Source organism: Triturus cristatus, chromosome 5_1, assembly GCF_964204655.1.
Source record: "Triturus cristatus chromosome 5_1, aTriCri1.1, whole genome shotgun sequence".
Classification (NCBI taxonomy): domain Eukaryota; kingdom Metazoa; phylum Chordata; class Amphibia; order Caudata; family Salamandridae; genus Triturus; species Triturus cristatus.
In genome coordinates this window covers 93,881,167-93,908,108 of record NC_140587.1, presented here as the reverse complement: position 1 = coordinate 93,908,108, position 26,942 = coordinate 93,881,167, and the positions used below count along the sequence as shown (strand labels likewise).

The following is a 26,942-nucleotide window of genomic DNA, read 5'->3' as shown; positions in this document are numbered from 1 at the left end:
TTCGGAAATTCAGGCATTTTTCTCCAAACATGATCATATGAGTTCTGACAATACACACCTTTTTATCTCTAAGACACACTTTTCAATTTTGGTTTCAATATATTCAGCAAGTAACAGCGTCTAATTCAGCAGGCTTGGCTGCACACTGGAAGGCTACTCACGGGTATCTGGAGAGCTACCATAGCTCACAAACTACTATTTGGCGAAGCCTGCCTTAGAGACACTTTTGTCTACCTTCAGACACCACAGTACAGCAACCTCCAGCCACCCCTGAGACAACCTTGGCCACTCTTTAAGTTCTGAAAAGGTTTTATTGAAAGAATAAGGGTGTCAATATACAATATATAACATTAATCGTTATTTATTACGTTACATATTTACTCCAACAAAAATAAATGAATTGGATTGAGGAATGCAAATCATGAGAAGAAAATGGGGAAAGAAGGCATATGGAAAAAGTTGAAGTAAATCATAGATGAACCTCTGGAACGTTCATGGTGGCTTGAGTACTTCTTGTTGAGAAGGCTGCAGTGAGGTAAATTGCTTAGCACTTGTGTCAAAAGAAGTAACAGATGACCACCATAGATTGCGTTTCATAGCCATATGTAGAGGATAAACAAAGGAAGTATCTAACCTATGATTATGCAAATAGCATACCACCATGCCTTATAAGACATTTTTGTGAAGTCTTTCCAATTCCTAGTAATTTGCTGAAAAGCAACTGCTAATAAGAGGTCAATAATTTTGACATTGAGTGTACGGTTGCTCCATATAGGCGAAAGACTACCCAAAAATATGAGTGAATGAAAAAGAACATTTGATGTCAAATTTTAAGTTGATCTGAGACCATACGCGTTTCCAAAAACTATGCACATGTGAACATGAGAATAACCTATGAAACAAATCAGCAATTGGGGACGAACATTTCCAACAAGTATCCGATGCAGTGGAAAATCGCTTACTTGTATTACTCAGGATTAATAAAAGCCTGTTTATACAAAAAACAATGTGTGTGTTCTGTTAGCTGCTCTCGAAGACTTTCGTATCTTAGACCAGATCTTGTTCCACAGAGATTGACCAACATGCATTAAAATCTTGCTCCCAAGCAGTCTCTGTTTTAGATTGTGTCTAACGTTGTCTGTGCATTGTAAAAAGTTATAAATAGTGGATGCTTTGGGCAAGGTATGTAGTAGGGTGGATAGGTGTGTTGGTGGATGTATTGGCGAATTGAGCATATGCCTCTAGCACAGCCTTTTTAAGGAGAATATATTTAGAGTGGAATGAAGCAGGTAAACCAAATAATTGCTTAAGTGTGAGGAAGGTTAAACCTTGGCCACTCTTGACCTAGCTCTTGTAGATCCCTGTATGCCGTCAAAGACACTAAGGCTCAGCAGACTTTCAGACATTCAAATTTGGTGATTAGATAATAAAAATCCGCAGCTAGTGATTAGGCATAACCAGTCATCTCTCAGCATACCTTGAGGCCGTCCAGTGTTTTCACCTGGCATTCCAACAACCCAGTTGATTAATATATAACCCAGGTTGTCCTCTGTCAGCCATTTAGCCCTCAAGTCAAAGTCAAACACCCCCAGCGAATGATTAGATCAGACGAGATGTCCCACAGAGACTCCTAACCTGCCTTCAGATGTGTTCACCTTTAAGATTCTGTTAGCAGGCTCTTGGATGTCTTCTGCCGGCACTCAGATTACCCAGTTGATCAATACATACCCCAGATGGCCCTATGCCAACCAGTCTTCCCTCAATCCAGATTCTTTTCTTTTTAAAAAAAATATTTTCTTTTATTTTGATAGTGTATAGTGTTATGCTATAGTTATTTGTAGAGCGCGCTCACACCAAGCGGTTTCATGGCGCTGAGGACTGGATGCGGCAGTAGTGTAGTGACAGACGCTTACTCGTATGCCTGAGAAAAGAAAAGGGTTTTAAGGAGTGTTCTAAATCGGGTATATGAGGTTACTGATCTGAACTCCGTGGGAAGGGAGTTCCAGAATTGAGGGGCCAGGAGTGAGAATCGAAGACCACCGTGTTTTTTCCACTTGGAGGAGGGGATAGTGAGCAAGTTCAAGTGGGAGGAGCGAAGTTCAAGTGAGTAGTATAGCGATGTATCAGAGGTGATAAACGCCGGGCCTTGACCAGTCAGGGCTTTGAAGATGGTGCAACCCAATATGAATGTGCAGCGTTTGGCCACCGGGAGCCAGTGGAGGCTCATTATCAAGGGGCGGACATGTTGATGTCTGGGTTGATGGAAGATGAGCCTAGCTGCTTGGTTCTGAACCATTTGTAGGCGATGGAGCTGGTAAGCTGGGATGCCAACATAGAGTGAGTTGGCGTAGTAAATACGGGAGATGACCAGAGACAGGAGAACTAGAGTTAGAGCCTTGGTGGTTAGGAATCTGAAAAATTTCCGGATTCTTCGTAAGTGGAAGAAGCAGGATGATACCATCGCGCCTATCTGGGATTTCATTGACAGATCTTTGCTTATTATGACCCCTAGGCTTTTTACAGATTCTGCTGGGTGAGGAGGGTTACCTTGGAGAGGAGGCCAGAAGTTAAAGTTCCAAGGATTGGAGATGCTGCCCGTCAAGATCAGCTCGGTCTTGTCAGGATTGAGCTTCAATTGATTGGCGTACATCCAGTTACTAATGAGGTTCATGGTGGACTGAAAGTTGGAGGCTGAGGTGGCAGAGAAGTCCATTTTGAACACCAGCTGAAGGTAGTCAGCGTAGTTGAAAGCAGCAACTTCACTGTTGCGTAAGGAGCGTATCAGGGGTGACATGTATAGGTTAAAAAGAAGGGGTGAAAAAGAAGACTCCTGAGGAACCCCACAGGTCAGCCTAACTTTCTCAGCTGAGAAGCTGGCTAGGCGGACTGCCTGGAATCGATTGTTTAGGAAGGAGGAGATCCACCTCAGGGCCAGTCCCTGGACACCAGCATTACTGACACGGTCGATCAGGAGATCGTGATCGACCGTGTCAAAGGCCGCCGACCGGTCCAAAAGTACCGGGGCCTGGGTGATGTTTTGATCGGCCCCCTTCCTAAGCTCGTCCATAACTGCTAGGATGACTAACTCCGTAGAGTGTGCTGGTCTAAATCCTGCCTGCTGGCGGTCGAGGAACTGTGAGTGTTTGATAAAAAAAAAGCTATGGCAGTTAGCTACATGAGCTTCTAAAATCTTACTGAGGTAGGGGAGTAACGAGATGGGGCGGAAGTTGCTGAGTATCAAGGGATCAGCGTTGGGTTTCTTAAGGATGGGGACAATTTCGGCAATTTTGAAGGTATCGGGGACCCTGCCTTGTCTGAGAGTTATTAGGAAGCGCAAGTGGGGGGTCTGGGCAGGTAGAAAAAGCTTCTCGTAGAATGTGTGGGGGACAGCAATCTGTAGGGGAGCCTGATCCAACTTTTTTAGTAGGACAAGGAATTCCTCTTTAGAGATCAGAGGTATTTGATCTAGCACCTGGTATTTTTTTAACGTAGTCGGCAGGGTTGTTGAAAGGGCGGGAGGGGGGATGCTGCTTTTAATGGTGGCAATTTTCTCCCTAAAATACGCTTTTAGGCAGTCATAGTGATTGGGAGGGGACCGGTTTAGCAATTACTCTGTCCGGTTGTGATAGTTCGTCGACTATGGAAAACATTTCCTTAGTCTTAGTAGCTGAGTTAGTGATTTTCAGGGAGAAGTACGTTGTCTTGGTCTGGAGAATGGAATTTTTATAGTCTTTTAACAGGATAATTAATATAGGTGGCTTTTTTCCAGGACATAGTCTCGTCTCCAACTACACTCTGCTTGCCGGAGTACTTATTTCTTTGTTTTCAGCTCGCCGGAGAACCAGCGTTGAGCGTCGTGAGGACGTTTAAGTTTGGATTTTTTAAAAGGGGCGACGATGTTGCTGGCTGACTCAAGCCAGCGCTTGATGCCTGTAGCCTGATTGCTTAAGGAGTCCTGTTCGTCAGGGGGGAGGCTTTTAATAAAGTGCAGAACTTGCCGATGTTAGCCCGGTTCCAGTTTCTAGCCAGGTGATTGCCCAGAAGTGGAGGTTTTGTTAGGGGGGTGTAGTCCATGGAAAATGTGATGGTCTGACCATGGGCATGGGGAGATTAGGGGTTGTGTTATTTCCAAGTTGGAGGTCCAGACTTGGTCCAAGATATGTCCCTTAATGTGGGTGGCGACGTGCACATGCAGGGTGCAGTTTAGCCCAGACAGGAGGTCGGTAAATTCTAACAAACTGGTGCTCTCCTTTACGTCGGTGGGCCAGTAATTAAAGTCTCCTATGATCATGATTTTGGCATTATTGATAACTAGTTGGGAGATCATTTCGCCTAACAGTTGAGGAAAAGAGAGCATGTGGTTGGGGGGGGGGGGGGAGGGGGGGGAGGGTCTGTAAAAGAGAGCGCAGGTAAAAGGGGAATGAGGAGTATCCAATTTTAAAATGAGGCTGTCAACTGAGGGTATGCCAGCGACTTCAGTTGCGGTAAATCTGAGTTTGTGGTGGATGATGGCTGCAACCCCGCCTCCAGGCTTCCCTGAGGGCAGCAATAACACAGCAAAACACCGCATAGAATATCAGAGGTACATCTCCAACACAGGGAAGTTGTTAACACTGACTAACTTGAACGTCAAATACACATTCCCCTCCCTCCACCCCCCCATCCAAGACATATGTCTGCGGTACCAATGCATAGCGAAAGGAAAACACAAAGTCCCTCGCAACATTTCATAAGAACGCACACATGTATCCATTATGGCTTTTCCTGGCTCTGTTCCCCACCATCTTCTGTTAACTCTAGGGAGTAGTAGGTTATCCATCCAGCCCATATCTTATTAAATGTACGGGGGCATCCCCTGCTGGCGTATGCAACTTTTTTGGCCAACATATACGTCATGCCATGCCTCTACTCCCATAGTGTCGGGCTCTCACCAGTACCAGGCTATGTCCCTCTTCGCCACTACCTGGTCTAGGCCATAAAACGAAAGCTTTGCCCTTGGTAGGCCAATGTCATTGGGATTCCCCAGAAGGATACATTTGTCTTCTAGTGGGATCGGTTCTTTCAGAATCTTCTCAATCCACATCTAAGCACCCCTGCGTGATAAGACACAGCCAGATGTCCAGCAAAAGCTCACAGCCTTCTTTCAGACTTTACCAGCAAAGTCCTAATTGATGTTTGCCGAGAGGAACACAGTTTCGTTGTAGATGGGGTGTTCTACATTTCATGTAAACATGGACTTGCTGTTTAAAAATACTAATCGCGATGCACTTCCTCTGAAATCCTACGAAGAAGGTGTAGGAGAGTAGGATCTGCACTTATGTTGCCCCCGCTTTTTTTCTGATGTTAACACTGTTTTCTGGCTATAGTCTGGCTGGGTCCCTGCTAATCAGTGCCCCAGTTTCTCTGTTCTCTCTAAACAACTTGGAGTGCATATTAGATGCACTAGTGACTGGATACTGTGGTACCTTATGAGTCCCAAGTATATGGTACCTTGGGTACCAAGGGCATAGGTACTTCACAGGCCTACCAGGGGCTGAAGCATGTATTATGCCACCCCCTGGGAAGCAGACTAAATCTGACACCACAGGCCTGCTACTGCAGCATGGGTGAGGTAGTGTTAGCACTCCTCACTGAGATATAGGTTCCCTATATCTCACCTTACACACACATATAACCCTGTCAGTCACCCCTAAGGCCCTATCAATCCTGAGGGCAGGGTGCTTGGATTACATGTGAGGGGGTGCCTCTGCCTGAGCAGGACCCCTCTGCAGCTGGCAGAGTCTATTCTCTGTGGCTGTTTGTGGATGCGGTTAAACCATATACTCTTAAGTGCATTATAACCTACCGGTAAATGCTAACTTTGGAATGACTGCATCAAAATATGTTGTGTTTGGTGTCAAACAACTTGGAATCATACCCCCACACCAGTAACTGGTGTGGGAGTATGATCCCACCCTTCTAGAGGGGTAGACATGTACCTACTGTGGAAACACGGTAGAATCCTGAAAGAGCCCTGGCATCACAAAATGGATGCCACCAGCACAGACACTGGGCTGCCCTCCTGCTGCTGACCGAAACTCGCAGTGGAGGAGGCCCATCAATAGGCATCCTGTCACAGGGAGGTGTCACCACCTTCCAGACAGGATTTAGTGTATTGGGGCTGGGTGGGTGCACTCCTAGAGTGCTTTGAAGTCCTGCACTGGGGGAGCAGTAGGCTCCTCTGTGCATATGCCAGCTCAAACCGGTTAAGGGGCTACCTGCCCCTGCTCTGGCGCAAAACTGGACAAAGGGAATGGGTGTAACCACCCACTCCCCTGACCCTCCCAGAGGTGTGGTCATAGAGCTAGTTCCTCCCTTTCTTTTAGTATAAGATAGGGAACCCTTGCCATTGCAAACTAGATATCCCTGGACGACGCTCTACAAGAAGAATCCTGGACCTTCGACGTTCCACTACCTTTGGAAGACTGAAGAATCGCCCTTGGAGTCAAGGAGTGACTCCCCTGCTTGGCAGGCACCAAAACTTTGAATCAACGGTCGCAAATGTTCCCGCTCCTGCCGGAGTCTGAAGTCCCTGCAGCCCCGGAAGTGGATTTCCTGACTTCTCGACGGCCATCGTGAGTCCCCAGCAGAGCTGAGGAGAGTGGACCCCCACGAGTGACTAGGAACAGCAATACCCGGGTACCGTGCACTATTTTCGAGTGCAATCCCTTCACGTGTGGCCCAAGCCTCCAGCAGGATTTCCACCGACTATCAGAGGCCTACCTCGTCCCGAGTGACTGTGGGTTCCTGTGAAGTGAATCCTCACGAGGAGTCTTCGCCATCCCTTGCCCATTGGCTTGTGGGTCCCCTGAAGACTTTCTCATCGAACCAAAGGGCTCCCCTGGTTGCTCCAGGCCTGCCCTGACTTACCCTTGCTGGGTGAGTCCCTCAGACCTTGCTGGTCTGCACCGCTGACTTTCTTCACTTTCCACGAGGCTTGCTGTTGCCAAGGCTTGTTGGCTCCAGTCCGGTTTCCGACACCTCAGTAAACTGCAGACATTGTGGGACACTCCGAATCCAGCTCCTGGTTGTCGTCGACGCGTCCTGGACCTCGTGGCTGAAGAGTCAAGACACCTGTGATCACCTGAAATCACCCGACGACTGTGGGCATCCATCTTCCTGGGCCCGGGTCACTGGCAAGTGACTTTGAACACTGTCTCCTCTGCTTTCAGGTCTTCTTTATTCAGAATCCATCCTTGGATTCCACCGGACACTTCTCCAGTCCTCACAAGCAGCAAGTCTTCTTTGGCTCCCATTGAAGACGACGCCGTGATCCGACACCAAAAGACACCTATGCACCCGGCTTCCCTGGGTGAGGTAACTCGTGCACTCCAGTGCTCCTGTGTGTGTTGGCTCTAGAACTACTTACGCTGTAAGTGACTTGCTTGTAGACTCTCCCGAAGCACCCTAAAACTTTAAAATTCCAACCGTGACTTGCTCCATTGAAGTCTATTGGGATCCGCGGCTGTGTTCTCACACTGCATGCGTCTCCCGTGGGTCCTTTACTTACCTCCCTTGGGTGGATTAGTGAGGCCCCAGCGCTTCTGAAGACCTTAGGCCTTCTCCCTTCTCAAATAGTCCTTCTTATACCTCTTTTTTAGTATATGGTCTGGTACGCCCCTAGGGCCCCAGCCATATAAGTGCTTAATTTGTTGTGAAACCTTGATTTGTGCACATGTTCCTGACTTCTAATCTCATAAAGAGATTAGTAGGGTGTGTCTAGAAATAAATACATATATATTTGATATATATATACCTGTGTGATGTCCTTTCATTTGGTAATTCAAGAGATTATAAGGTAAAACAAGCTGCTTTACATTCCTCAGAGACTTAGCCCGAAGGCTGCTCTCTACAGCTACCACTAGGATAGCTTTCTTTAAAAGGTTGTCTTAAACCTATCTACCATAAGAGTCGAATTGGACTCGTGCAAGGTGGCCACTATAACTAGTGACCAGCATATGCCGGGCCAACTTCTCACAGAAGGCAAGTTGTATGTACCTACAGTGTATGCTAGTCCCATTGTCTTTCGTGCCTTTTTCTGTTAAATGTAAGGAATACAGAGTAACGTTTTCACCCAGTTGTCTCGGAGATGCTGAGATGCACTGCATCACTAGAGTGAGAAGTGTCCGCTTGTGTTTGGTTGACGGAACACTTCAGAACCTATGTGTGGGGCATGAGGTTCTTGTGGGACCAGATCACAAGCCTTTGATGCTTTGCATCGCCAACATTGGTGCAATTCTCTAGAATTAGAATTATAGAAGTGTAATTTCGCCCGTATCATTCTTAATTTTCTTGCAATAGAAAATTAGGCAAAAATTCTGGTTTTGGCAATAGTGTGCAATTTGTGTCATAAGAGATGAAAGATTATTTGTCCAATGCTGCCATTAAACACTACACTGTTGCTCTATAGAGTGTGTAAAACAATGGGATGGTGGATAGAGTTAATAGAGCAGTGAAGAGTGCCATTGATTTTGCAAGTAGTTCAATGTGGATGTTACCAGGACTTTAACAGAGGTTTTGGAACACTCTTATAACTCCACACTGGATTACCAGTGTGAGTCCTGTCTATTTGAAGGATCAAGTGTTTAAGTTGGTACTAAGTTATATTTTAGTATGGGTGAATTTAAAAAAAAAAGTAAGGTAGATATGCAAGGCGTCAAAGACAGAGTGGTTTTCGTGCAGTGTGGAAGGTATGACAGTGTGCCTCATGCCATGGTTGATGATTTCAAAATGATGGATTGGGTAAAGATTCATGAACCCTTTTGTGGTTGACAAGTGGCAGTCCAAATGTATTTTAGCTGCACTTATTGAGAAAGTAAGAGATCTGTGAAGGGTCAGAATGGCTCATGGTCAAGCCAAAGAGGTGTGGCCAGCTACAAAGGGAGTGTTGAAGCTAGTGATGATGTGTCTGATAGTGTACATTTGTCTAGGAAGTCTTTAGATTTACATGAAGTTTTTGAAGGTGTAGAAACAAGATTGCCTGTCGAGTTGTGTGAGAGAGCAATGAGGTTGAACGCCGGTCTAGCCGTCCTATGACAGATGACAGCCAAAGCGTTGTCTGAAGTGTGTGAGCTCAGCCTCTCGGATTACCAAGAGTTTGACTGATGTTGTAAATACTGAATGTAGTCGTATGCACGATGATGTGTTGAGTGACAGCCCTGTGGTGATTCTTTGATCAAACATGTTAACGCATAAACCGACCTATTTGAATGATTGCCCAGTCCACGTAGTTTGCCATGTCGCACAGCATATTATGCTGCACAGGGGTCTCTTTGCATATAGACTTTAGGTCTCGCCGGAGCCAGCGCATGTGTTGCTCTGCGAGATATTTAGTCAGTGGCTTTTCGAAGTGCTACCAAAGGCTTTTGCCGGCCACCAGCTTGCGGTTAAACGCACAAGCGCGCGCCTCGCTCCGCCTCTCCAATCACTGCTGCGCGCTCATCCCTCATCGTGCTTAACACAGAGCGCATCATTGCGATGACTTTCGCCTTCACGGCCGTGCGTCATTACTTTTACGGCCGCGCGGCCAATGCTTGTTCACTTTGATATTCAATTGTTCACAAGTGTTTCGCATGATCTGATTTGTTAGGTTGTTGCTATTTTGGTAACGTTGTGATATCTACACAAAGCTCCTCTCTGGTAAACACTACTCCGCGATTTTATCAAAGCCTGAGTAACATGCTGCTTAAATTTATATAAATCACTTCAGAGGAACTTCACCCCCTACTTAATAACCACACCCAGCTCTACAAGCCTGGAATGTATTCACTGCATATCACACTCAGTCACCTGAATAAGACGACTGGGAGGTCTACGGTTTTCCTCGTAGTCTTGATGATCAGTTGTGGGCAGCGCCTGGACACTTTAAGAAGGTGCAGCAAACTTCCCATTCTAGTATGACCTCGCATGCGCCAGATAACACACTTTCATAGGGACTGAGTGCTTAGATAGTTTGGGCTTTGATTCCTGTAGAGATTCAGATGTCAAAACATATTTGTTTATTTCATAGGATGAACGTTGTTGCGTGTGGGTAGCTGGGGGCAGTGTGGATTAGCAGGTAGGTAAGGGTAAAGTAGACTTGTCTGTTGCAAGGAGGTGCTTTGTGCCTTGTTCAGCTTTTGTCTGTATGCGCAAATAGAAGGCGCACAGCCCAGCACTGACCAGAGGAGTTAGGTAATGGGAGGTCCAAAGATGGGATGAACCAAGGCACGCTGTGGATTCGGCATAGAATTCATGCCAGCTGCTTTTTTTTTTTTCTTCAAGAAGCTTTATTGATTTTTGGGCAGAGTTACATAGCTAGTGTGGTGTACGAGTCTCCGTTTATTCAGTACATAGTGTCAAATGCCACTGATAAGTTTCTGTAAACAGATATAGACAGGAATTTCAAATGCAGTACAGGTGAATCACATGTTACTCGCATGGGGATTTGGCACATTGTAAATAATCGGACAAGGAACATGTTTTACAGGATGTGGCCTAACACGAACAAGTAAGCAAGATCGCTGGATGACAACAATAATAGTTACAACACTAAAACAAAAAACTAAAAACAAAACCAACCTCCCTACCCTGCCCTCGCTGTCGTGCAGCCAGCTGCGTCTTATTTCCAAAACGATAACTCTTCATTTAATGATCTCATCACATACAAACAAATCACTATAAACTAGCGGTAAAAACCTCGAACATGTTGCATTCACTAGCTCAAACCTTTGGCTTCAGTGGTGGCAGTGTGAAGGCATTTGGGGATTATTTAAGGTAAGCTTTTCTCAAACAATACATTGTGGGAACTATGAGAATTTGATCACTGCAGAGTGTTTGTTGTGTAAGGACATCGAATTGTAGAACTATTGAGAGGTTATTGTTTGTCTAATAATGAGGCGCTGCAGTGTTACCTTGAACCTCAGAAGCGTGGTGTCCTTGCATGCAAGCACTCTGTTCTATGTCTTTAGGACATTATAAGTGTTTAGTTATCCAGCACAACATTTTTTTTTTTTTTTAAACCTTTATTGACAGTTCAATAAGAACAAGTATGGGCCTACAACCCCCCAGGGCCGGCCGCTAAGCAATCGGAGCAATAACAACAAGTATAAACACAGGCAGCACTTCGGGGAGCAAAATCGTCCTGCTAATACTGTGACCAGCGTAAGTAGGGCACCAGGAGAAAGAGGTTTTCATTTTATGATGAAACAAGGCAGAAGGATCAGGTGACAAGCAATTTTAAAAACAACGATCACGGATAGGCGGAGTAATGAACGTTAGCGATTTACAGCAATCTATTCGGTCAATGGCGCAAACACAAGAACATCAGGATGGGGAAACACATAGTATACAGTTGCGCCCGCAGTCACCCGCCAGAACTCCCCAAGAGCACCCCGGAAGTTGTGAACACATGGAACGGCAACGAGGCATAGCAAAAGGAGGTGTATCACGCTGATCCCAGAAAAGGAAACAAAAAGAATCGGAGAAGAAAAAGGAGGCCATGGAAAAAAGGGATGAAAGAATACAGAATCCCCTCCCCCAACCCCCCACCCTGCACCTCTGCAGATGAGTACGGCCCCTCCCCCCAGCAGTGTGCCTGTCGCCCTGGAACCAGACCCGAAATGTAGGAGAATAGGGAAAAAGAAGTAGGAAAGGACCCCCACCAGACGGGGGGGGTGGAGAAAGTATTTATAAACTGGAGGAGGGCCTTCATAACAGACCCCCGGCTTCTCCCTCCCGCACGGTAAGGTTCCCCTAAAGTGAACAAGGAACAGCACAAAAACAATCTTCTCAAACCACGATGGGGAGCATTATGCACCTATTGTGCCAGTAGCCATGTCAGGAGAGCACACCACCCCAAGCCCGCCCGTCCACTAGGCGACCACCCCCGAGGGGCCAGCCTCATCCCTGACCACTCTTTGGAATTCTGCCCATGCCAACCCCTCGACCCAGCACCATACCCAATGTTCCTAGGCAGAGGAATGTCCAACAACAACAGAGAAGCGACGCACACAGGTGGGGTGGAAGTCTCTGAGCATCAACACATTCCGCCGCTTGAGGAAACAGGCTTCCCAGTGCTGCCCTAGGATCTGCTCTGCACGCAAGGTTCAGGAAGGCAGAAGCAGCCAAAGCAGACATTAGTTGCTGGAGTTGTCTCTGGGTCGCAGGAAGGCATGCACGGGATGAGGCCACCACATCCCACTCAGGTCCGACGCCTCCGGGACAGATCAGGCCCTCAGAAGGTCGAACACACTGTAGCATACTGGCCGGGGCGTCCAGTCGTGTACTAACCTCAGGGGTGGCCGCCACAGCGTCCTCCTGCGCGCAGTGTGGGTAGACTCTGTGTTCGTGCGGACAGGCGGGCCGCCACTGCCCCAACTCCGACGCCACACCATCGAGCTTACTCCCCAAGATCACGAAACCATGAACCAAGGAGGAGTGAAGAGTACCAAGAGCCTCGAGGAGGTCGCCGTACCCCAGCTCAGCTCTCTGTGATCTCGCCGCCACACTCCCAAAAATCGTACGCTCACAGGCCCGCTGCGGCCCAGCGGACAGGATGGTAGGCTTCATCGACCCAAGATGGCCGCCAAGTATGCCCGACCCTCACCGGGGCCGGGACCCCGGGACAAGCGTCGCGATGTCCACGTCGCGGGTGACCGGGTTCCGGGGGCAGGCAAAAAACTATCCGTGGTCACGGGCAACAGTCGTCCCCACCGCGGACCAGCTCCCGTAGAAATCCGGGGGCGGCCCGCAATGATCGGGGCAGGATACGGACGGCGGCCGGGCAGCTCACCAGCAAGGCAGGGGCAGTCACCGGAGGATCTAAGATTTGCACCCCCGGTCATGCACTCGGTCAGCTACACTGGGGAGTAGAAGTGACCACGCCGAAATGTGGGCCGAGTTTGGCACCGCTCCGGTGGGCCGACTCCACCCAGTCACCACCAGCCGCTGTTGTCGCACTGCCACCCGGCCACGGCGTCCACTCGATGTCCCGGCTCCAGGGCCGCACAGGCCGCAAGGTTCAGATGCAGTTTTCTCCGGCGATAGCACTGCTAGAAACCTCGGAGTCACACAGTCGGGAGCCCCTCTCCTTCAGAAACACGACCACGTAGCACAGGTTGAGGATCTCAGGCAGGATATCCGTGCGGGTTGCGGAGGTTCACGGAGCCGGGAGTCTACGCTGCCGTCCCGGTCGCCATCTTGGCTCCTCCCCCCAGCACAACATCCTTGATTAAACAACATCATGTGTTGCATGGCTAAACGCATAAGGTCCCAAAAGCGAGACCTATTGGATATGCCAATGCTTGTTTATATTGTGATGTGTGGATATATGCTATGTGGTAGCTGTCTAAACTAGACATTTGTTAATATGATAGAAATGCACTGAGTCGTATACCTACATGTGTAAGGAGGCCTTGGATTGAATGGGTATAGAGTGCCCTGCATTTTATCTGTGGAGTGATTACTTCAAAGGATACAGATTGGATGGACACTTAGACTAAAGTTCTGCATCATGAAAGCGATTTCTTGACAAATCACTGCTTTTTGCAACAAAAACATGATTTTCTTCACAGAGGGGCTGTTCACTGATGATGAATCCTCTGAGCACCACCTAAGAACTCAGCTGATAGCCCATCTTCTGTCCAGTCCTGTAGTCTAGTCACCTATTTACTTATGTAGGAGTAGATGTCGGGGCTGCCAAGGGCATGCAAAGGGTGTAATTAATCCTCAACGTACATAATGTGACCAAAGATGGGTGTTTAAGTCCTTAGTCACTCAGTTTCGACCTGTTAATGGCACATGGACCATACATGGTCCCAAGTGGAGGGAAAACCTATGCAACCCTTAGTAGTAATCGGGCCACGATAAGATTTGAAAGTCATGACTGTGATCTTCTCAGAGCATTCTCAGATTTGGGTCCTGCCTTCACTTGGTAATAATCCCTGTGTGCTTGAGACAGAGGCTCTAATTGAGTAACGAATTGCCAGTCAACACAAATGCTGTCAGGTAGACCCGCCCTCATGCCACAGCCTTACTAACTTGACGTTTTCTGACAGTGTCACTACTTTTTTTGTTTTTTACATTTCGAACCTGAATGGGAACGTAGACTGAAGTAGGACAAAGATCGAATGAACTTTTACAGTGGTTTTCTCAATCTTGAAGTACGTCATCCATGGAAGAGGTATAGATTAAGGGTGCGTGAAGCATGCACTTGCCTGTCCGTTTCTCAGTCTGTACATTTGTTTCCCTTTGCAACTGTATAAGCCAGCTTGTATGTTGTCTGACTGCATGCGTGTTGTATGAGACTGTGTGTAGGGCTCTGTGATGGTCTTTCTGTATGCCAGTACTCTTGGTGCACAGATATTTTGGGTTTTCCTAGTGTACATGTGAAACTGTGAGATGTGGTCGAGGATGATGGAAAACCCTAGGGAGCATTATAAGATGGGGAGGAGCTATTGTGAGCAGTGCAAAATGGAGAAAATCTGTAGGGAGCCGGAGAAGAAACTCCTGGGAGTGGTACAAGATGGGGAGAAACCGAGAGCAGCACAAGATGGAAGATGAGAAGAGTTGTTGGGAGCTCCGGGTGGGAGAAGCGGTGGAGAGCAGTGCCAGATGGGGGACCCATCTGAGTGTACTACAAGACGGAGGGCAGCTGTGGGGAGCCCTACCGAATTGGGGGGGGGTGTAGCTATAGAGAACACTACAAAATGGGTGAAGCCGTGGGGGACTCTCTGTGCTTCATTCCAAATGGCTTTAGTTTGAGGTTTAATGTTTAAATGTCAGTGCGGTAATTCCATTGCCTGGTGTTGTGTTTCTGTATCATCATTGACTGTTCTCAATATGTTATCCAGCCTCCCCTCCTGTGTGTGGGATTGTTTCTTGCCTCTGTTTGACATTAAGATCTTAGCTTGCTTGACTACTGAAGAAACTACCCCACCCTCTTCTTTTCAGCTGGGTCTGGAATACAGATTTGTGCCGTTGTGAGATACACAAGTATAGAAAACCTACCCCTGTATAATGTCTCAAACATTAACCAAAACATAAAGAACAGGCTGCATGCGGGAAGTAGAGCCCTCTCCCCACAGCTGCTCTCATTTCACTGCTCCTGGGGGAGACTGGGAAGCATCCGAAACCCTTAACATCAATCGTACCTCCAGCGCTGGCCTCCAATAGCTCTTCTGCTTCCTCTCCAACTCCCTCCACAACTCTGTTCTGCTTGAAGCACCTCCATTCGGTGACATTGGCTCTATATCAGGCTGTGCTTTAAAGGGTCCAGTTATGAAATTGTATAGTACCATTTTTGCAAATGCCAGCTGTGAGAACATGTTTGTTGGGGCGAGGAGTGGGTCTTGCCAGCGTCTACTTGAACAGGGTGGGATAGTCCAAGCCAGAACCTGCTCTGTGGCTTGGACACATGTTCATTGGGGCGAAGTCGTGGCTCTTGCCAGGGTGTGTCTGAAAACCATGGGTTTGCCTATGTTCACGCCTACTACACTCATCCCTCTCAAAGATGGTGAGGTGTGTTTTTTTTTTTTTTTCTTTTCAGAGGGACATCGGCGGGGTAAAAATATACTGCTCCTCAGTGTCCCAATTCATTTGGAATCCAATTTAAATAGTAGAAGAAATATTGCGTGCACAATCACTGCTCCAGCTGTTACAAGTGGTGCGACCCCTAAAAGGGTCCGTAAAGTTCAACCAATGTATGTGAAGTGCTCCGCACAGTTATTCGCAAATATCAATCCTATTCCGTCTTGTATTATTCAAAATGTTCTTTATTTTTCTTGCAAAGGAAGCAGGACAGCCAACGCGTTTCGTTTACTTCATGTGAACCTCATCAGGGCTTGAATAGTCCTTCAAGGTGTATGTATAAAAAGCATGGAATTGCAATACTCGTGATTAGATCCTATTCAATAAGACCCCAAATGTTGAGGGCGAATTCTTTGACTCCTCATCATCATATGAAAAGCTTAGGCCACCTTGATAAGTGCCGCTCGATGCCTCAGCGTGTTAATCGTATGAAGATTTAGCTGTGCCTTGGGAGTTTGGTTGGGTAGTAAGTTGACTAACATATGTATTAGGTTGTGATCAGATCAGATTGGGTTGGGTGTAATAGTGGGTCTAGAGCAGGATCGAGTGTTTGATACAAGAATGATGTCCTCTGGTTTTTATTGGGTCTGTGTTGGCAAGAGGTGACTGTTAGATAGTAGTCTGACAGGCGCTGTGAAAAAAAGGGATGTGTGGGTGCTGAAGTAAAGCAATGGGTGATGATTGGGTTGGAAGTTACACATGAGTCCAAGGTAGCATTGAGTTGGTGAAAGAAGTGATCCGTTGTGCTGGTGGTGGGGTAATCACATCTACTGTAAAGAGGGCAGTGACTGACGTACAGCGGTGCTTGAGGGAGACCGGAAGAGTGCTTGGGATCCCCACTTCTCCCCACCACCTGCTTGGCTGACCAGCTTACATGGAGCAAGGAGTTGCTGATCCCTCGTTTAGCTTTCTTTGCCTCTCCCTGACAGCTGGTGACCCCAGAGGCTTGGGGGCTGCAGATCTCATGCCTGTTGGTGCCCTCCATGGCAAGCTGCATAGGGAAGGAATGCAGCTTCATCTGGTAGAGCGTAGCGGTCAGTTGCTGGACGGCACTCCCAAGACTGGCCCGGTCCATCCACACCTGATGGATCAACGTTGGCTCGCCTGTCCTCCAAACATGTAGGTAGGATGTCTGGGACACCTCGAGGCTTAATAGGAAGGTGCTGTCTCCCCCTCCTCCAGAATTAGACTGCAGACCCCTTTAGGTCGTGCAAAGGCAATTGGCCATTCTGCAGTCCTCTTATGCAAAGCACAGGCAGACGAGTTGCAGCCAGGTCTGCTCATGCATCTGAGAAAATAAGTAGAACGAACTTGTATAGCGTAAAGGAAACGCATGTGCTGAGTTTGTGGTTTCTCAATGCTGGGAGTCAAAGTACCAGTAGTGTCTAGCAGAGAAAAATGTTTTCACCCATGCGAAAAAGCACATTTTCTACACTGGGTAGGACTGCCCATGGGCAGTGTGAGGGCCCGTGTCTGCTTATATTCTGAACTGGGGCGTGGCTGTCCATCTGTAAAACTGGAGTGTGACAGCCTGTGTGCAAGGTGATGGCTCGTAGCTGCCCGTGCTCAGAATGTGGGTGTGCTGTCCATATGGAGGGTGATGGCTCATGGCTACCCGTTGGGGTGAGCGGGGTGTGTTTATATCTGCTTATATTCAGAATAGGGGCAGGACCTCCCTTGTGCAGAGTGAGGGTTATTACTGCCGTGCCCAGAATTGGCGTGTGATTGCCCGTGTGCAGGGTTATGGCTCATGACTACCCTTGCTTAGAATGCGGGTGCTCCTGGGTGGCCCTTCTAAGGTCGTGGGTGTGACTGCCAGTGTGCAAGGTGATGGCCCATGGGTGGTCCTGCTAAGGATGTGTGTGTGAGGGCCCGTGTGCAGGGTGTTGGCTCGTGGGTGGCTCAGTTCAGAATGTGGGTGTGAAGCCCCGTGTGCAGGGTGATGTCCTATGGGTGGCTCTGCTCAGGATGTGGGTGCGAGGGCCCGTGTGCAGGGTGATGTCCTATGGGTGGCTCTGCTCAGGATGTGGGTGGGAGGGCCCGTGTGCAGGGTGTTGGCTCGTGGGTGGCTCAGTTCAGAATGTGGGTGTGAAGCCCCGTGTGCAGGGTGATGTCCTATGGGTGGCTCTGCTCAGGATGTGGGTGCGAGGGCCCGTGTGCAGGGTGATGTCCTATGGGTGGCTCTGCTCAGGATGTGGGTGGGAGGGCCCGTGTGCAGGGTGATGTCCTATGGGTGGCTCTGCTCAGGATGTGGGTGTGAGGGCCCGTGTGCAGGGTGATGTCCTATGGGTGGCTCTGCTCAGGATGTGGGTGTGAGGGCCCGTGTGCAGGGTGATGTCCTATGGGTGGATCTGCTCAGGATGTGGGTGCGAGGGCCCGTGTGCAGGGTGATGGCTCGTTGGTGGCTCAGTTCAGAATGTGGGTGTGAAGCCCCGTGTGCAGGGTGATGTCCTATGGGTGGCTCTGCTCAGGATGTGGGTGGGAGGGCCCGTGTGCAGGGTGATGTCCTATGGGTGGCTCTGCTCAGGATGTGGGTGCGAGGGCCCGTGTGCAGGGTGATGGCCCATGGGTGGCTCTGCTCAGGATGTGGGTGCGAGGGCCCGTGTGCAGGGTGATGGCCCATGGGTGGCTCTGCTCAGGGTGTGGGTGCGAGGGCTCGTGTGCAGGGTGATGGCCCATGGGTGGCTCTGCTCAGGATGTGGGTGCGAGGGCCCGTGTGCAGGGTGATGTCCTATGGGTGGCTCTGCTCAGGATGTGGGTGCGAGGGCCCGTGTGCAGGGTGATGGCCCATGGGTGGCTCTGCTCAGGATGTGGGTGCGAGAACCCGTGTGCAGGGTGATGGCCCATGGGTGGCTCTGCTCAGGATGTGGATGTGAGGGCCCGTGTGCAGGGTGATGGCCGATAGTTGGCCTTGCTCAGGATGTGAGTGCGAGGACCCGTGTGCAGGGTGATGGCTCATGGGTGGTCCTGCTAAGGATGTGTGTGTGAGGGCCCGTGTGCAGGGTGTTGGCTCGTGGGTGGCTCAGTTCAGAATGTGGGTGTGAAGCCCCGTGTGCAGGGTGATGTCCTATGGGTGGCTCTGCTCAGGATGTGGGTGCGAGGGCCCGTGTGCAGGGTGATGTCCTATGGGTGGCTCTGCTCAGGATGTGGGTGGGAGGGCCCGTGTGCAGGGTGATGTCCTATGGGTGGCTCTGCTCAGGATGTGGGTGTGAGGGCCCGTGTGCAAGGTGATGTCCTATGGGTGGCTCTGCTCAGGATGTGGGTGCGAGGGCCCGTGTGCAGGGTGATGGCTCGTTGGTGGCTCAGTTCAGAATGTGGGTGTGAAGCCCCGTGTGCAGGGTGATGTCCTATGGGTGGCTCTGCTCAGGATGTGGGTGGGAGGGCCCGTGTGCAGGGTGATGTCCTATGGGTGGCTCTGCTCAGGATGTGGGTGCGAGGGCCCGTGTGCAGGGTGATGGCCCATGGGTGGCTCTGCTCAGGATGTGGGTGCGAGGGCCCGTGTGCAGGGTGATGGCCCATGGGTGGCTCTGCTCAGGGTGTGGGTGCGAGGGCTCGTGTGCAGGGTGATGGCCCATGGGTGGCTCTGCTCAGGGTGTGGGTGCGAGGGCTCGTGTGCAGGGTGATGGCCCATGGGTGGCTCTGCTCAGGATGTGGGTGCGAGGGCCCGTGTGCAGGGTGATGTCCTATGGGTGGCTCTGCTCAGGATGTGGGTGCGAGGGCCCGTGTGCAGGGTGATGGCCCATGGGTGGCTCTGCTCAGGATGTGGGTGCGAGGGCCCGTGTGCAGGGTGATGGCCCATGGGTGGCTCTGCTCAGGGTGTGGGTGCGAGGGCTCGTGTGCAGGGTGATGGCCCATGGGTGGCTCTGCTCAGGGTGTGGGTGCGAGGGCCCGTGTGCAGGGTGATGGCCCATGGGTGGCTCTGCTCAGGGTGTGGGTGTGAAGCCCCGTGTGCAGGGTGATGTCCTATGGGTGGCTCTGCTCAGGATGTGGGTGCGAGGGCCCGTGTGCAGGGTGATGGCCCATGGGTGGCTCTGCTCAGGATGTGGGTGCGAGGGCCCGTGTGCAGGGTGATGTCCTATGGGTGGCTCTGCTCAGGATGTGGGTGCGAGGGCCCGTGTGCAGGGTGATGGCCCATGGGTGGCTCTGCTCAGGATGTGGGTGCGAGGACCCGTGTGCAGGGTGATGGCCCATGGGTGGCTCTGCTCAGGATGTGGATGTGAGGGCCCGTGTGCAGGGTGATGGCCGATAGTTGGCCTTGCTCAGGATGTGGGTGCGAGGACCCGTGTGCAGGGTGATGGCTCATGGGTGGTCCTGCTAAAGATGTAAGTGTGAGGGCCCGTGTGCAGGGTGATGGCTCATGGGTGGCCCTTCTAAGGATGTGGGTGTGAGGACCCGTGTGTAGGGTGATGGCTCACGGGTGGTCCTAAGGATGTGGGTGTGAGGACCCGTGTGCAGGGTGATGGCTCACGGGTGGCCCTTCTAAGGATGCGGGTGTGAGGACCCGTGTGTAGGGTGATGGCTCACGGGTGGTCCTTCTAAGGATGCGGGTGTGAGGACCCGTGTGCAGGGTGATGGCTCACGGGTGGCCCTTCTAAGGATGCGGGTGTGAGGACCCGTGTGCAGGGTGATGGCTCACGGGTGGCCCTTCTAAGGATGCGGGTGTGACTGCCTGTGTTCATGCGCAGGGTGATGGCTCGTGCACGCCTATGCTCAGAGTGCGTTATTCCGTGTGGGGGCCCAGCCCGCACGCGCAGGGCGGCACAGAAGCGCGCGTGGCTGCCTGTCCGCCCGCTCGCCAGGGGACGCTTTTGGCCCGCAGCCACAGTTCGCACTCTGCAGTTCGCTGCCCCGGCTCTTCCCTTTCAGTTCTGGCGGCTATTTTTGGGTGAAAGAAATAACAAGTGAGACGGTTGTGCTATGAGATCATGGATTGAAAGCCCAGGCCGGCCTGATTGTTCCTGGGTTATTGCTTGGACCGTCAGCCCTTCCGGGCCTCCTCCCGTCCCCTTCTCTGCCGTCTCCTGTAATTTTATATGGCTGGATTTTTTCCTACTGTTCTATTTTTTATGAAACCGCACAGCAGTGAGCTAAGTAATCCCAGCCAGTGTGGTACCCACAGGTCAGGGGCACAGCAGCCCCGCCGCTTCGGGAGTATTCGTGTCTTTGAGGCACGGCATCTTTGTGTCTGCGGCCCAGACTCAGTATCGGGACTCCCGGGAGACGCACCGCATCAGTGTGGTTGTAACTGAGGCCTGGCATCTGGGCACACGGAAGGCGCGCATAGGGTACATACACAGCATCACTGTGTCTGTGGCCCAGACACCGCATCAGGGCTTCTGTAGTCCAGACACAGTATCGAGGCGCATGGGATATACACACAGCATCGGGGCGTCTGTAGGCCAGACACAGCATCACCGCATTGGGGCGTCTGTAGGCCAGACACAGCATCACCGCATTGGGGCGTCTGTAGGCCAGACACCGCGTCGGGGCGTCTGTAGGCCAGACACCGCGTCGGGGCGTCTGTAGGCCAGACACCGCGTCGGGGCGTCTGTAGGCCAGACACCGCGTCGGGGCGTCTGTAGGCCAGACACCGCGTCGGGGCGTCTGTAGGCCAGCCAGACACCGCGTCGGTGCGTCTGTAGGCCAGCCAGACACCGCGTCGGGGCGTCTGGTAGGCCAGCCAGACACCGCGTCGGGGCGTCTGGTAGGCCAGCCAGACACCGCGTCGGGGCGTCTGGTAGGCCAGCCAGACACCGCGTCGGGGCGTCTGGTAGGCCAGCCAGACACCGCGTCGGGGCGTCTGGTAGGCCAGCCAGACACCGCGTCGGGGCGTCTGGTAGGCCAGCCAGACACCGCGTCGGGGCGTCTGGTAGGCCAGCCAGACACCGCGTCGGGGCGTCTGGTAGGCCAGCCAGACACCGCGTCGGGGCGTCGTGTAGGCCAGCCAGACACCGCGTCGGGGCGTCGTGTAGGCCAGCCAGACACCGCGTCGGGGCGTCGTGTAGGCCAGCCAGACACCGCGTCGGGGCGTCGTGTAGGCCAGCCAGACACCGCGTCGGGGCGTCGTGTAGGCCAGCCAGACACCGCGTCGGGGCGTCGTGTAGGCCAGACACCGCATCAGGACACACGGGAGATGCACACAGCACCAGTGCGTCTGTAACCCAGACCCTGCATCGGGGCGTCTGTAGGCCAGACACTGCATCGGGACACGGGAGATGCACACAGCACCAGTGCGTCTGTAACCCAGACCCTGCATCAGGGCACATGGGAGACATATTCAACATTGGGGTGTCTGTGGCCCAGACACAGTATCGGGGCACACTGGGGGGGACATGTTATGTTTTTTATATTATGGTGTTAAGTTCCACCCTTTTTTATGATTTTAACAAATCAAATAAAAGTATTATTATCGATCACTGGGGGGGGGGGGGGGGGTACGGGACATACAGAGCATAAATGTTTTTGTAACCCAGGCCTGGCGTCAGGACACAAGGTGTCTGTAGCTCAGACCCCGCAGGGGAGGATGCCTGGAAGACTGGCCCCGCAGGGGGCTCCTGCGGCCCAGACCCCTGCAGGGGGGCTCCTGCGGCCCAGACCCCTGCAGGGGGGCTCCTGCAGCCCAGACCGCCGCAGGGGTGCACCTGCAGCCCAGATGCCGCAGGGGTGCGCCTGCGGCCCAGATGCCGCAGGGGTGCGCCTGCAGCCCAGATGCCGCAGGGGTGCGCCTGCGGCCCAGACCCTGCAGGGGTGCGCCTGCGGCCCAGACCCTGCAGGGGTGCGCCTGCGGCCCAGACCCTGCAGGGGTGCGCCTGCGGCCCAGACCCTGCAGGGGTGCGCCTGCGGCCCAGACCCTGCAGGGGTGCGCCTGCGGCCCAGACCCTGCGTCGGGGCACCTGCGGTCTTGTGAGGACACCCTGCCTCAGAGTGGAGGGGGTGGGGGGGTAACGTGCAACAAAAGAAAAAATTAAATCATAATACCATGATGTTTTTATAATTTTATTTTTCTCTACGGAGCCAGGTTGGGCGGCGTAGGGCTATACTTCTGTCACAGTGCAGGATGAATAGTGGTATATGCACCTTAAGTGCGCATGACGGTTTGGCCGGCTGGCTTGGGCCAGCCAAACAGTCATGCACACCTAGCATGTTCTCCGCTGGGCTGTAATGCATTGCCTGGCTGGGGATCATGCACAGTCTTGCAGTCGCCGTCTGGGTGCCGAACAAAGGCGCTCAGACCAATCTCGATGCTGCTGTCATGGTGACAGCAGCCTTGTGATTGGCTTAGGGGAGCCTGGGTGCTTTCTGGTTCTGTGAGCGAGGAATAGCCGAAGACGACAACCATGCGGCGTGAACAAGTAAGTGATATTTATTTTTCATCTGCCCCCGTTCTACAGCAGCCGCCACTGGCTGCCGGGGACAGGAAAGGGCGCAGCGCCTAGAGACCTGCGCCCCCTGAAGTGTCCTAACCGGTCCTTGCGCCTGGTGGGCTCCCACCTATCAAAGACCCTGGTTGCTTCTGAGTCTTTGAAACACTCTGCCCCTCTCAGGCAGCCGTCTCTTCTCTCTCAGCCCCTGCCTTGCTCAGGTTCTCCTAGAAGTGGGCAAGCTAACAAATAAACATGGAAGGCCGAGCTAAGGGAAGTCTCGGATTCCCAAGAACCAGTGCACGAGCCCATGCACGTGGCATGGAAAGCTTGCAACAACGATCATGTTCGAATTGGATATGGTGCTTTCAAAATCCCAAAAGTGTATTTATTTAGAATGCAGGCAGGTTTTACTGAAGTACACCAGATGATAACTCTGCATTGAGAAGTAGTTCTTGGAAACATTACTGCCCTTGCCATGGAGTCACAGCTCTCAGTGACGCTCCCACAGTTCCTCACCCCCCCCTGAGCTGCATCTGGCTTGCATCGTTGAGTCCAAAGATGGCATCTGGGCTTAGGAGGATCATCGATAGTTCGTGAGAGAGTGGCACAGAGCCCTGCCCACAACTGCTATAGACTCAGTTTAGTGAAGTCCTTGCAGCCTGTGGAGAGAATGAACAAAAGACCCCGAGATCTTAGGGTCAGAGGGACGGATGAATGGAATCAGTGGCCTGTGACTCAAAGTGGAACATGTGCACATGGCCCCCGTCACCTATACTGCCAAACCGGAAGGCATACAAAGTGACAGATCATGAATTGTTTGAGGTGGCATGGTGGGCAAAAACGCAATGGGCTGGGATGCAGCACAGAGTTAAGTACCAGTGGCTGAGATTCACTCAAGCATTCCATCCATCACTTTTTTTGTTTACTAAACTGCGATGCCATAGATGCGGTGGGTATGCCCAGATATGGGTCTGGTGCTCACTGTACCACTTGAACCAAGCTACACCCGACCAAATAATCCAGTCTTAGGTTGTTTGTTTTCTGGTTCCTGGAGGACCTGACAGGGCAGTTCGGGATGGACTGTTCCCCTAGGGGCAGGGTCAAGACTGATCTGCATTTGGCTGGGTCCAAATTGAGGTGGTGTGGTGGGCGTAAAATGATAGATTGGGATGCAGCCCAAGTGAATACCGGTGGCTGAGATTCATTCAAGCATTCTATCAATCACTTTTTTGTGTACTTCACTCAGAGGTACACGGCAGACCTTCTGCTGTTGATGCTAGGCATGACCCTGTGGCCACCACTGCTGCATCCCCAAGCGTCCTCCACTCCACCAGCAGTGAGTCCAACACCACCTCCCTCTGTAGCCGAACACAGATCTAGGAGAGAGGCCCTAAGGCTCTTGGAGGAGAAGGTGTACCAACAGGGAACAGCCCTCTCCTATGGCCAAACTCTCCATCAGCTCTTAGGTTTGGATTAAGATTCCCCTGCATTTTTATGAAACTTGGACGGACTGGAACAAGCTCCTCTTGATACAGCGGTAGCATTTACAGGCATTACTTCGGCCAGTGTCTTGGGTACCTAGCCTGAGGTGGCTATGCAGCTCCCTTCGGGGCCTCCCACTCTTAAGGTTGTGTCCTTTCCTACTGTGATGAGCAAGCAGTGGAGATACTAGAGTTACCACTTCCCTCTGACATCAGAACAAATGTGCTTATCGCAGTCCTCCTACCTTCAGCACCAACCTCTCAACCATATTTTGGGGGCATTTTTTTCACTACTGGTAGTGTGTAAGACTCGTCCTGCGTACATCAGTTTGACCCAGCAGAACTCGGAAAACTCTGCTTCAACACTGTCTCATCTGCTCTTTCAATCAGCCCAACTTTTTACACTTAAATTCGTACTTGCGTGGAAGAGCTGCCCGTAAAAGTAAAGGGGGCTGATTCACCTTTCTAATCACGTAAATGCCTTTAATTGTTAACTGCGTCCTCCCCCTCCCCCCCCCCCCCATTCCCCACCCCCCACCCCCCATTCCATTCTCCCCCTCCCTGCCCCGCCAATGCCCTTCTCGATTCGGTCATAGTGTAAGTATGCTATTACCCAGGGGTTGCATGAAGAACAGGGTGAGCTCGACGAGGTGACGTCATAGGCAGGTTGCATCATGGTATAGGCGATTGCATCTGGAGCAACCGTCCATTGGTAGAACCAGGCTATAGGTGCTTGTCTAGGGAGCATCCGTCCACTGGTAGAACAAGGCTACAGGCACTTGTCTAGGGAGCATCCGTTCATTGGGAGACCCAGGTTATAGGCGCTTGTCTAGGGAGCATCCGTCTGTTAGTAGAAGCAGGCTGCAGGCGCTTGTGTAGGGAGCATCTGTCCATTGGTAGATCCAGGCTGTAGGCGCTAGTCTAGGGAGAATCCGTCCTTTGGTAGAATCAGGCTACAGGTGCTTGTCTAGGGACCATCAGTCCATTGGTAGGACCAGTCTACAGGTGCTTGTCTAGGGAGCATCCGTCCATTAGTAGAAATAGGCTCAAAGCGCTATACAAGGCCAGACGAGTCTCGCACAGGAGCTGCGGTGTCGGTGTAAGTTGGGATGGCAGACGCTTCAAACCAGTTGGTTGCAGATTATCTATCGCCCAATTTGAATTTTGTTTTCTGCTTTTTACTTTATTTTCATGTAGGCAACTCATGAATTTGCTGAAATTTAAGGAAAAAGTGATGTCAAATATGGTTAACATAGGTTTTTCTCGAAAAGAAACAGCAGCAGAATATTCTTTCTGCTGAAGTAATCGTGGCATCAAAAAAAGCTCTTCCTGAAAAATGGTGAATAAAAACAAAAATTATGCGGGTAATTCCGCCCGTTGCTGAAGTTCTCATAAATCCATAATCTTTGGGGTTTTGCTGATAGAATTATACTTTGCCCGCCCACTGCATACTGTGGGTTCCGTCCTTCTTGCTATAAAAACCCGGATTTTTTTCGTCCTCTGTTTTCAAAACTCTCTTCTCACTTCCAATTAACATCGCGTTTTTAATTGATGAATTTTGTGCATTATATATTTTCACTTTCGGTCTAGCCTGTTATCTCTACTCTTGCTCCCTTTTTTCTTCCCTTGTTATCTCTAACTATCTTGTTCTCTTTTTCTCCCGTTCTGTACACTTTATATTTTCCCCAATTTCCCTTTTCCGCTTCCTTTCTCTGCTCTCTTGTCCACGGTATCTCTTTTTTCCCCTCAGCTTTATTTCCTCAAATCGACCCTTTTTAGCCTCACCTTATTTCACTGGTGTTTTTTCTTCTAGACTCTCTCAATTTTTTACCTTCATTTTCTTCTCCTCTCAATTTTTCTCATCTTTCTCCGTGCCCATTCGCCTACTTTTCTTTAACTTTTCTGTCTCCTCTTACCGTTCTCTACCCTTTCTTCTAATCTTACCTACTTCACTGTTTATTTATTTCTATCTAGCTTTTACCAATACCCACATCTCTATACTTCCCAGTTCTACTGAGTTTTCCATTGCTCTCATTTTTACTTTATTAATCTGTCCTTTCTCCTTCCCCGTTCTCACCCAGTATTTTTCCTTCATTTTTACTAGTCTCCCCCTTTCTTTTCTTTTCCATTGTCCTTCTCACTTTGCTTTAATTTTTCATTCCCCTGCTACCTCAACTTTTTTTCTCCCCCTTTTTCTGTCCACATGCTGTCCTTTTTTTCTCTAACAAATTCTGTCAAGTACTTTATTTCGTCTTCATATTCTCATAGTTTCCTTTAACTTCTCTCCTTCCTCTTTTTCTCCCTCCTCCTTGTGTCTAGGTTCCCTCTTTTCCTCCCTTTATCATCTTACCTTCCTTTTACGTTTTCGTGTCCCTCGTCCTGGTCACCATTTTCTCTTCCTTAACTCAGTTCCACGGTTTCTCTTTTCATAGTCTACCACTTCCTCTCCTTCTCTATCCCTCGTTTTAACCATTTATCTCTTGGTGTTCTT

General features: G+C 50.7%; 1 protein-coding gene across 1 annotated transcript in view; it reads left to right on the top strand.

Annotated features, from left to right (window-relative positions):
* The window catches only part of BOP1 (BOP1 ribosomal biogenesis factor), a 572,762-nt gene that overhangs the window by 111,475 nt on the left and 434,345 nt on the right, over positions 1-26,942 (top strand). The window lies entirely within an intron of this gene.